The sequence below is a fragment of the Amblyomma mixtum genome, chromosome 5 (genome assembly GCF_055824585.1).
Source record: "Amblyomma mixtum isolate Tamu chromosome 5, ASM5582458v1, whole genome shotgun sequence".
In the NCBI taxonomy this organism is placed as follows: domain Eukaryota; kingdom Metazoa; phylum Arthropoda; class Arachnida; order Ixodida; family Ixodidae; genus Amblyomma; species Amblyomma mixtum.
Window position 1 is genome coordinate 130822417 of NC_143016.1, and position 12184 is coordinate 130834600.

The 12184-nt window shown below is 47.2% G+C and overlaps 1 protein-coding gene across 4 annotated transcripts in view; it reads left to right on the plus strand.

Moving 5' to 3' along the window:
- LOC149343723 (neural cell adhesion molecule 2-like) overlaps positions 1-12184 on the plus strand; it is a 362989-nt gene that overhangs the window by 129239 nt on the left and 221566 nt on the right. The gene's annotated exons all lie outside the window — the stretch shown is intronic.

Consider the following 12184-nt stretch of genomic DNA (forward strand, 5'->3'; position numbering starts at 1 on the left):
TCCATTCTTATCACGTCCGACGCAGGCCTGAAAGCCACTGCCGAGTGTGGCGCGAAGGAATTCCGCACGTGTTAAGTGGCCTGAAAAAAAGGAGGGGGGGGGGGGGGGGGGGGGGGGGGGGTGGCTCGCGCACGAAGTCTCCCCTCTTTCGTGGGTGCGCACAATGCCCTGCCTTCCTCGGCTTCGTGCCAGTGTCTCCTCCGTAGGCTGGGCCAGTGTTGCCAGCTGCGCCGCCGCTGCTACCGCTTGAGAACACCCAGTGTGCGCTTCTACTGCGTTTGTGCATGTGAAGCCAGGCGACGTGCGAAGAACGGATTCCGCATATATCCCGTCTCTTATTTCCTCATTTGCTTCCTCCTCACTCTCGTCCCTATTGCGCATAATATTATTATGCTGTTTTTCTTTTCCGAGCCCTTCGCGAGAAGAGGATTTCTGCGCGCATAATCTACCATTAAGCCCTCGTGTCTCCTCCCTGTGTCGCCTTTTTGTCGCCTCTCGAAAACCCAGAGATAGTGAAAGGAAGGAATCCTTGTCGTTAAGACTACCGACTTTCCCTAGGTTTCTTAGCGCTTCCTTTTGCTTCGTTGTTTTTTTTTTTTTGGAATCGTCGTTTCTAGTAAGCCGTGGGTGGAAACATTTTCTCATTGTCGCAGGGAGCGGCTCTGGCCCGGTCACTGGCCCGAATACCAAAGTAGCCACGGCAATCTTGTTTTAGTCTTTCGCACTTTCTAACGTGTTTATAAATGAACGGTATAGTCTAAAATCTCACTAGAGTCAAGGAAGTTTCATAGAAAGGCAATGTCATCTAATGCAACCCAAATATAGTCGGCAAAAAATGTGAATTTTGAATGCTTTTTGCCAGGAGCACGTTACTGCAAAAAAAATAAGATACTTTGAGCCGCATGTGTTAATTATCATGTTCTGGTTTAAAGCAGCTAAACACATCAATGCACGTTTCAGTGAGGGAAGCGCAGCCTTTGCGTTGAGCTGATACTTGCCGCACAAAAATACCTGAAAAGATTTTTTTGCTTCCCACTTACACGATAAACTGCGTAATGTCCGACTGCATGGTATAGTAAAATTGCAAACGATTTGTATGAGCACGGTACTGGAGTTTTGTATTGCAGAAGCGCCGATGCTATATGAAGTCAAGGAGATACTTCCTCTTCTCAAGGTGCAGCGCACGAAGACACAGCTGCGCTGGAAAGGAGGAGCTCAAATACCATGCTTGAAATCAATGGTCACAGCCTAATAAACATGTTCCACGTGGCTGATTGTACAGTCACGGGTAAAAAAGATTAGCACACATGACGGAACACCAGAGCGCCGGAATGACAACGCGTGGCGCTGCGGGAGGCGAAGAGGCTGATAACGAGAGTGCCGGGCCGTTCCCATTGTACAGTATTAGGGGGGTTTGGCGAACTGCCACGGAGCAGCAAAATTACTGGCTAAAAGCAGCGCTATCATCTATTGTTCCCGCCAGTTCCTTTTGAAAAACCCTGGCGGACATAAAAAAAAACAGTAATAAAATGAAGCCATCTTTGCTCTTGATAACCGAGCCAAAATAAATGCCGCATGCACAGTCACGTAGGGTCGGCACTTCAACGCTCGGGCGGTGCATGCTTGATAAAGCTTATTTCCTGCCGTCCCTCCCTTGGCTGCAAACATGGAAACGACCCGTTAAGCATGTCTGCGTACCGCAGCGCCGCTTGGTGAGATATTCCATTTCGGATCGCCGGTGATCTGTGCTAATATTTTTTGCTCGTGACGGTACTGTGTGTTACGCTTGACTGCTTGCCTCATGATCAACTGACAGTATGAACAATCATTTTTCTTACTGAGCACTAAGGGTTGCTGAGGGTGCATTAGACGGAATTGGGCCATATCTATGGGGTCAACAAACGCTGTATCTTATATTCTCCGCTGCGTGTACCTATTAACCAATGCAATGCTTTTTTTTATAAGCTTGTGATGTTAACACTGCTAATAATCAAATACCTGATTGCTAAGAGTGGTACAAAGCATCCGCGAACTCTGATTTTAGGACACGTTGCAGAATCTCTGCGGGTCATTATTAATCTAAAGCCCTCCATCTCGGCGTACCTTCTAGTTAATTGCGTTTTATTGGCACTTCGAAACCGCGCTCTTTACAAGCTTTCGAAGGCTATTTAAACATTTAGAAAGAGGTCAGCAGGTTAGATAGTGACGCAGGTACATATCAGCGCTTTCGTAGCCAGTAAACAGAGCCTATGATTTGGAAGAAAACAGCACTCTTTAGCACCGCCTCCGCAGCTACCTGTTCCTCTTTCACCCAGATGTCTAATGTCACGCGCCACTAAATATTAAGCGAAACTTCACCATCATGCTGCAAAGGCTCGGTCTACGCGTAACCTGGTGGTGACGCATGCACCACGAGCTGCGTCGCATCCTAGACATCACCACTTGTGCATTTTCTAAATCTCTACAGCATGTGCTATTCTTCGTCTACCGCGTGGTTCGAAGAGGTGTACACTTTCTTCCCGCAACCATGTTGACAGCAAACAGAATATGAAATTTTCTGAAATGGTTCCCAAGAATTGAGCGCGTTTGATTTATAGCAATAGTTTGAATTAAATGTAAAGCTTTTGAGAAGTCTTTTGCGAGCCATTTTTTGCACTTGCGCATTATGATCACAATAATTTCAAGCCCACAATCCAGCGACCTCTCCCCACTCCCGTCCAAACCCTCAAAAGTTCTTTCAGTCACTTAGTAAAGGCAGCCTCCCTCCCTCCCTCCCTCCCTCCCTCCCTCCCTCCCTCCCTCCCTCCCTCCCTCCCTCCCTCCCTCCCTCTCTACTGCCTCCCTCCCTCCCTGTGCCTTTTTCCGATAATGAAGCCCTCTACTCGTCTGTCACTCTTGTGTCCAGGACACAAAACCATAGTCTGTCCCATGCAGGTATGCTGCGGAGGTCTACCCATTAATGAGGCGACACAATGACCCCAAGCTTTAGTATGCAGCCTAAATTAATTTGCGGCACCCGACCAAAAATATACAGAGAAAAGAAAGACCAGAATGGCTGGCGGCAGTGAAACACTTGCCTTCAATGACCTATATACCTGATCCTTCCCCCATTCGCCGCCAGGGTGGCCTATATCGCCTGCCATGTCTGGACACGTACAGTTCTTTCATGGGCAATAATTTAAACTCCCGGACACTTCCATAGTTGCCGAAGCAGTACCGTTACAAGTACAACGAAAAATAGAAACCTGGAATGAAAGGGCAAGAGGTAGGCCAACGGGATTAGAAAAAAGGTTGTTGGGGAAAAGGGGGCGGGGGCAGTAGAATAAACTGGCCGCCCTGGGAAACCAAACAAATGGGAGAAGCGCGACGCTTTTCCGCGCCCGGCTGAATTTCTCCGAAAACTGAGGTGAGACAGAAAAAAAAAAAGAATGAACGGCAAGTTCGCAGGGTAAAACGAAAAAGCGAGAGCAAGGGCAGACTGGGAGGACAGCGGGGACAGAGTTCCCCCGACTGTGACAACCACCGCCACGCCGGCGCATGTTGTCGTCGTCGTCGCTACGCATGGTCTGCGGTGCGTGGCACCTACGACACGCCGCTTTCAAAGCCAGCCTTGTGGAGCAGCGGGAAAATCAATGGGCCCCCCTTCTTCCCATTCCGAATATCATCCGCCCTAACCTCGCTAACCTCCCGAACCCTTCCCAATCTCCCCTGCACACGGGGTGCAAGATGCGTGGCGCCAGTCGTTTTAGTCCTGTACGTGACGCAACCTGCCGCCACTCTGCTCGCTCACTCCGTTGTTGTGTTCGGCCGTTTTCCCTATCAAGCAGCTCGTTTCTTCCCCAACAGCTCTTCATGCAGCGTTGTTCCAGCATGGCGGCGAGAAAAGCGACGGGCGCAAACTCACGCGTGACCTCTGTGTGTGTGTAGGTGCGGGCTCACGTATAGCCTTCCTGGAAACCAACACTTCTTGACAGGGAATAGTTAGCTGAAATGACGCCTATCAGAAGTTGATCGCAGATATGCTGTTCGCTACCTTGTCTGCCCACGAGAAGTATAAAAAGCTCACCAGTATCGCACTCGTTCTTGCATGCAGAATCCGGAGTTCATAGAAACAGTGTTTCTGAAAGTGTGGATGCAGCGGTGGATGCAATTGACGGAGCGCTAGATTGCTAAAACTCTCCGTGCTTCCCAGAATTGTTTTTGCAGCTAGTGCTAAATCAGGATTTTCTCCGCAGTAGAGGACGTTGGCTTGTGATGTGTTGCAAACAAACACTCTGGTTTCGTTGTATTTGGTTAGTGAGATTTTGCTATCCGCGCATCATGCGTCAGGAAATGGTCAACTCTGAGAACGCACCAACTCCGGTCACGTGACCTTGGCGGGAGTGATAATGGGCGCATAAATTATACGAGAACGAGGAGAGAGGATAGTAGGCTGCAAGAAAAAACTCTTTTACTGGCAACTTTTGTGGCTACAGAGGGTATGACCGCATATTTAAAGGCATAATTAATTTCAAATAAAGCCTCTAACCCTATTATGACCATTTTTTTGTGAGGAAAACTATTCATTCCTATTGTCAATCACACATGCACTGAAGACGTATGCGCCACAACTTCGCACGACATATATGAAAGAACTTAAATTTATTCAAGCCCCAAACCTACACCCTCAGAACAGGAAACATTCCCAGATTTCCTGGACAGCAGCTACCCATAAAGGTGTAGTAGAACGTTCTTGCGGGCTAGTTGGTTCATTTCAATAAAAGGGTAAGGGTGCGAGAATTAGATAGGAAAAGAGACATAGAAACCGTGGTGTCGTTCTCGTATGTCTCTTGTCCTGTCTTATTCACGCAGTCCTACATTTTCATAGACGAGAACCCATTAAGGCTCCTAATTATTTTTAAAATAAGCGACAGCTACAAGCTCGCTCTCTCGGGAGTTCCAGGGAGCAGCGCTCCCAAACGACGCATGACAGGCCGGTCGCGCGATAGGCTCCATGAGAGATCACTTCGTGACACGGGGCCTTTTCGTCTTTTCGGTCTGCGCCTCAAGGGTCAAGACAGATCGCGGCAGCTGGATGAAAACGTTTCGGTTCTTTGGCTTCACTAGACATTAGAGTTAGAGTCACTGGATGCACTTATATATATATATATATATATATATATATATATATATATATATATATATATATATATATATATATATATATATATATATATATATATATATATATATATATACTATAACATCAGTACATATCCCAAACACATGTCATACACGCCACAAAGCGTTCACTAGTTGCCCCTCTGGATCGCACAGGGCTTGGGTTCGATCCAAAATGCGTGCTAATTTGTTTTATTTGAAACTTATCAGGTTTTTCTCGGATATTTTATTGCAGACAGCCAGGAGAAGACAATAAATAGTAATTCAGGAACGACACTAAAGCGGCCTAAAGTTGGTTCAATAAAGGACGCAATTCAGCGTAGATTGAGTCGCATTCGACTACACACAACACAGCGCGTGCGAAAATGAAGCGACTATTTTCGTTCAGCCTGTACGCTCTCAGAACACCCAACAGATAACATAGATTACATTCATTTTATTTGCAGCATTCGCGAATCATGTATACCGGCTTTTTTTTTTATGCGCTGAAAGATACGCCTTGAGAAGAGATATCATATATGAATTACTTTCGTTATCAAACTCAGTCTAGGCCTTGGAAATGCAGGCAGAATGTTAGAAGAAAAAGGATTATGCATGCAAATTGGCCACTCGCTCATGTTTTTTTTTTCGTTAAGCGTGCCACGCAGACACGACTGCGCAAATATACAAAATAAAAACACCGTGGTCCAGCGAAGCTCTTCAGCCTCAAAACAGTCACCCACAGGATCAATCCAGAGCATGTATCTCTCGCTCTAATTGGCCGTTTCCTCTCTAATCTGTGCCTTGTCAGAGCCCCAAAGGTGAACGTTCAGTTATTAATTGGGCGCAGCCAAAGCGTAAAATTACCTTTTCGTCTGCTGTGTGTACGCATTGCCAACTTCGGCTGCATTTCCTCGAGGCATATAGATCCTTACAAACGTATACTATACAGCTTTGTAAGCCTTTTCGACGTAAAAATTCTCACTGAAAGACAACTGTGCGTGAAAACTGCGGGTTAGCGCGAACCCGTAATAATTAATCTTATCTCTCTTAAATAGCTGCCCGAATGTTTGCTCCGTTCAGATTTCTGCCAGCTAAATCTCCTTCGTACTCCCTCTAGGCAGCCTGCATTTTGGAACGAGCTTTGTAGAAGCCGTCATCAAGCAAAAAAAAAAAAAAAAATAGACAGCAACCCCGAAAGAGACCGGAGTAGCGTAAAGAAAGCAGTCGGCGGTCGTGCGGAGCCTTAGTTTCGAATAATAACCGCGGTTGCTATATGCGGGGTAATAAGCATGCTTCCCCGAGCACAATGATCGTTAAATGAGGAAATCTGGCAATAAACTGCCATGTTCATTCTTTAAACATAGCGCAACGCTTTGCCTCAAACATAGCTAACTCGAATGTTTACCTCTGCTCCTTCTTTTTGAGAGTATTCCGCAGTTTGCGTTTAATAACAGCCAGGCCTCCTCAGCATTTTTTTTTTGTCGAAGACGTCTCAAAGTAATCTTCGTTAGCAGCTGGGAGGCCTAACCGACGTGCTTTTTTGCCAACATAGCGAAGCAAATTTCTCGAGGTCTTGAACATCGCCATGGAAACCTTTTGATCTCGGGTAATGAGGAGCAGGTGTCTACCGTGGGGTCATTCAAGCTGTGTGCCTGGTTTTGTAGTCTTGAGTTTATTTTATCGCTTACTATTTTAACGTCAATAAGATTCAGCACGCTGCTTACAGACATTGCATGCGTTTGGCGTACGTCAGGACTGGGTGCCATTAGGGTGAGGCTAGTCGTTATTCACGTCCTTTCTGAGCTCCCTCATTAAGCGGGGGAATTAAAGCAAGCAGCAGTGGGCAGTTTAAAATGCTGGTGACCTTTGCTAAGAGTTGGCAGGCAGCATGCACAAACAGATGTTCGCTTCAGTTAGGTCTGCACGTTCTACAATGACCCGTTGTCGTAATGCCAATTTTGTCAATTGCTGCCGTCAGAGTATATTTCTAGATTTGAACTTACTGTAATGAAAAACGGTATCATATTTTAACTGTTCGTACTAAAAAATAAAAAAGAGAAAGCGGTAAAAGCTCTGGTTGCCTCTCCGGTTCGCACCCAATTCTAGGAGACCACCTTCGACAGCCCAGAACGACTCCATTCAACATAACTGCGATGCTCACAGCTTTCGAGGTCTTTTATCATAGCGAAGGCTGCTTCCTCGCCCGCGTGGTGTTTCCTCATTTTCTTTAACCTACGGCCGATAAAGAAACTAAAGCGACCCCAAGCCTCCGTGTTGCTTGGCTGTCATCACGAGGCGAGCCTAGAGCCACATGGATGCCGGTTGCCAGGCGTCTCCGCCACCACCGTCGCCGCCGCTCCGCATCCGCCGGCAGCACGGCACAGCGGCACAAAGCGAGACCTCGGCAATCGCAGAGGGGCCGGCCGAGCTGCCGGGCTACTGCCACCGCGGTTTTCTCGTTCCCCTGACAGCCCGAGATAAGGACAAGGAAACGACGGCTACTCTTTGCTTTTTCTTCTCTCTCCCCCACTCTGACTCTTCTCTTTTCGGCCATGGTTCCTCGCCCTTCTATCTCTTTCCATTCCCTCTCCCGCCATTGTCCGAAAAAGATCCCGGCCAACGGGCGGTAGCAACGAACCTAGCGTCTCCGAAAGAGAATTGCGCTCACTGTCCGTTTTCTTACGCTTCAGCTTGCGCCGCCTTCTTTCCTTATATCTTCTTCGCTTTTATCTCCAACTTTCGGTGTTATTCGACGCTGCGCAACACTTCTTGTTCCCTTTCTCCGAGTTTATTTTGGTATCACGCTTCTTTCTGCTCGGTCTATATAGATTTTCCTTCTCGACGCGTCTTCGGGTCTTTGTTGTAAGGAGGAGCAATTCCGCCTCGTGTGCCTCACTCGGGGCCGAGCTGGCTCACAAAGCTCGCGCCTTTAACTTTTTAGCGGGCCCGTTTACTGACCGAAATCGCGGGTCCTTTGTGGCGGTTTGTCACGCGCAGCTATGTGTGAGAAGTTTGAAAGAGCGTGCCCACGAGATAAGGCGTGCGAGGAACGACTACACGACTACACGGACATCACCTCCTCCTTTCCTACGGGCCGCTTCCTTTCCAGTCCTTTTCCGCGTCTGCGTTTTTTTCGTCGCTTAGCAGAAAATGTTCCCGAGAAAGAAGGCTATTTCACAGCTATCGAAAATATTCCATTTTGGGTTCGCTGCGTTATCATTCACTACACAAGGAAATGCCCTTTTCTCGGGCTTTGCAGCAGAATAAGTTGCGCAACAGTTGTCCTGCCCTCTTTAAGATGATATACGATACGATACAATACAATACAATACAATACAATACAATACAATACAATACAATACAATACAATACAATACAATACAATACAATACAATACAATACATCTTTATTTTCCAGAAAACAACTGGATGGTCTCTTGGGCTAAAAGCTACACAAAAGCTTGACGAGGCCCAAGAGACCATTACAAGGCAGCAGCGTAAAGAATAGATACATAATAGATGAATAGCACATAAGTAGACAGTAATAGGGAAATAATAAAACAGTTACTGTGAGAAGTAATAATGATGTCAATCACATAAAGCAACCAGTAATGAACTGAAACCAAAACAAAACAACTGAAAAGCACATACGCGGAAACAACAAACAAAAATTAATGGATCACAACTGCACAAAATAGGAATGTAATTGTTTTTTGTTCAAGCCCACTGTGTGTCCATATTTGTTTAGCATTGTAGGGAGGTTATGGGTAAGTGACTGATATTTATAAAATGTGCGAAAATGAGGAACTGCCCACGCATCAACATTTCTTGTTTGCACAGCTGTTGCATGGTGAAGGATACCGCCTAATTTCTGTTGCAAAGTGGATGAGGATGCTTACGTGAGCTGTTGCCACCGGCGTTTTAGAAAGAAATAATTTTGCAGCGTATCCCCTCCCACTGAAATTTCCTTGACGAAAAATGATCGAGGCGTAGTGCTCATGAGTTCGGCTGGTGAATCCTGGATCGTGGATTTGTATCTCGGCCTCCACAGCCACGTTTCGTGGAGGCTAAATGCAAACACGCCATCGAGCTGTGCGATGGCAGCGCACGTAGAACAACCCTATAGGTGGTCTAAATTAACTCCTGAGCCCTACACTGCGGCTTCTCTTACAGCCCACGTGTAGTGTCGGGTGTTAAACCCCATATACCCCTATCAATTTTATTCAACAATCTTTCATTTATTTGTTTTAAATTATTTTATGAACAAAATTTTTCCACAACTTCTACCTCCTTCAGCTTATTCCACTTGGCTATGGGGGATCGGTGTTGTAAGCGAGCGTCCTCCGCTTTTCCTGTCTTGGGCTGCCTGAGATGACACCTCCTTTCCATGACCTGTCTACACTTGTTCTATCTGGATAGTCTTTGGCTGCCCTCATGCTCGCTTCACTTCGATGTCGATCTCTAGCAGCGTTCTTTCGACATATTCTTCGACATATTCTTCGACCTTCCATGTCTCGTGAGCGAACTAACGGAGCATTGACTCCTGAAGCTTCGCTCCTATGCTTGCCGCACTAGCTGCACCCCTTACTAACACAAAATCACCTTTTATGGCTCACTTTTCTTGACTACTCGCCAAGAGTCATGTTTTCTTGTAGAGGTGCTTATGCAAATACTTCTTGTATACGTTATTCAAGTTATATAAGTTACATGAAGGAACTATGTAAAAAAATTGGCAAAGGCTCAGCTTGGTTAAGCCAGGAAATTTCGAAAGCAACTTCATCCGTTTCTTCAGCCCGCATCCGCCGTGTCTACCGCCGCTCTGCGCCGACGGTTGGCTGGTTGCGACTGAGAGAAGGATGAAAAGGAGAGTGCACGGGCCTGCCTACTGGCTCCAGCCGAGCCACCACCGCTGCCACGTGCAGATAGAAGAGAGTTGAAAAACACGAGGAAAGATAAACACCACTCATTAAACTTGGCCCTGCACTTGTAGATGCACCAGCATCAAGCGATGTTGACCGGCAGGCTCGCCAGGCTGCTGCATACGCACGTTGTTTAGCTAGCTGTTCTTCCCGTTCTTCGTCTGTTTCTTGGGCGCGGCGCCGTCGCTTGGCCGCAGCAGATCGTTCCAGCATCGCCTTGTACACATCATCCGACATAGCGCACTGAGAGGAGCGCAGCTGCAGCCCCCCCCCCCCCCACCTGTTTTATCCCGCTCTAGCGAGCGCCCTCTCTCGGCAGCTGCGCAGCTGGCGTGTAATGTTGTACCTCCACCATCGATGGCGCGAGCTGGGGCCCTGGCTTTCGGTCTGTCGTGACGTCACGCGGTCACGTGGTGGAGTGGCGCAGCTGGCGTGCAAGGCTGTACCTCCGCCATCGATGGCGCAAGCTGGGGCCCCGTCTCTCGGTCTGTCGTGACGTCACACGGTCACGTGACGCGCCGCTGTGTAAGGAGGCGCCACGACCATCGGTGGCAGAAAAGTGCAAGCAGTATTGCTTTCGCAATAAAAATAACAAAGGGCTGATGAGGAATCATGTCGATGGCGCTGCGCTGTCTCAGTCTAGGAATAATTAAGTCAGGCACGCTTATTTTTTAAGAACATCGTTTCACCGTCATCGTTGCCATCGTTACCACCATCACCCTGGCAATCATCTGTCGGACTACGTCCACTCAATTAGTGTTACTGGATTACTGTAATGCAATAATGTTCTTTTTTGTAATAGAGGAGTGCAAAGTAATTTAGTTACCCTGCACTTCAGAAAAAAATCCGCTCAACTAGCCCTCTCCTGATTCTGGCGCGGCTACACTATCCTACAAGTTTCCTAATCCCTTTTCTCCCCCTGACTATCTACTGTTCGTGCTGACTAACCTGGCCGACTGACTCTTTCTGACGCAGATACTTCGTGCTTTCAAGGTCTACCGGCCTGCACTAGATCTGATCGCATCCCTTTAGTGGGATCACGATTTATACCTGCAAATATGCAACAGTTGACGTACTTAAACTCCAAGCATGCCTCTTGAAGTATCGGAGGTGAGGAGCATTTCGCGCTATTATTTTTTTTTTGCATGTCGTTTTCTGAAGTAACGCAAGTACCGGTTTGTACGTATTGCAAGCAGAGGCATTTTACATCTTTGACCGCACCTCGGTGTTTCTTTCCTCAAGAATGCGCGCCGTTTATATGCGGTAACGTGATAACAGCAATAATAAATGTCGCTGTAATCAGAGAGAAAAAATACTATAAGAAAGAATAAAAGAAATTGACTGCAACAAGAGTTTCAGGCTTGCCTGAGTGAACAAAAGGTAGAACCATAAGGGAGAAAGGTTAAGGAGACCCCCATTGTTCTCCTCAGTGCGGCCTGAGCAGCCGGTTGTTCTCCGGGGCGCCGGAACAGTACATGTGTAAGGCGCGTGTAACCAAGACGAGAAAGAGAGAATGTGGCTCATGTTGGAACACTGATTGCAGAGCCGAAAACGAAACGAAAACATAGAGAATGAAAAAAAAAGATGTACAAAAAACAAAAACAGAACAAGTCCCGTATGTTTGCGCCTATTGTATTGCTCCTTCCTGAAGCGAAACAAAGGACTTCGCAAGCGCAGTAAAGAACAAAATGAAAGGTCTGAACATGGCGCTGCCGACGTCTAAGCGTGGGAACGAAAGTAACGCGATAAAGTAAGCTCTGCATGGGCGGCACAAAAGAACCGTGTTGCATCTGTGGATAAACAATAGCGGGCATGTCAGAGCTGAGCGTGATACCGCCGGTCTCACTTTTTATTTCTTGCGCTTAAAAGGGTCGCCCTGTCAGGGGCCACGTTTCTTCTACGGTCGCGTGCGTTTAGATGCGTGCACTATCCCGGTCTTGCACTTCCCTTAGCCGAGGGCTGGCGGAATGTCTTGTGCGTCTAGTCTAAATATGCCTGCCTGCCTGTGTAACAAAAGATGTGTGATATCATTTACGTTGACACTCCTTCTCGAAACCTGTCTTTAGACGTAAGTCCTCTGAACCGGAGGCGAAGGACAGGTAACAGCACACGCACATGCACACG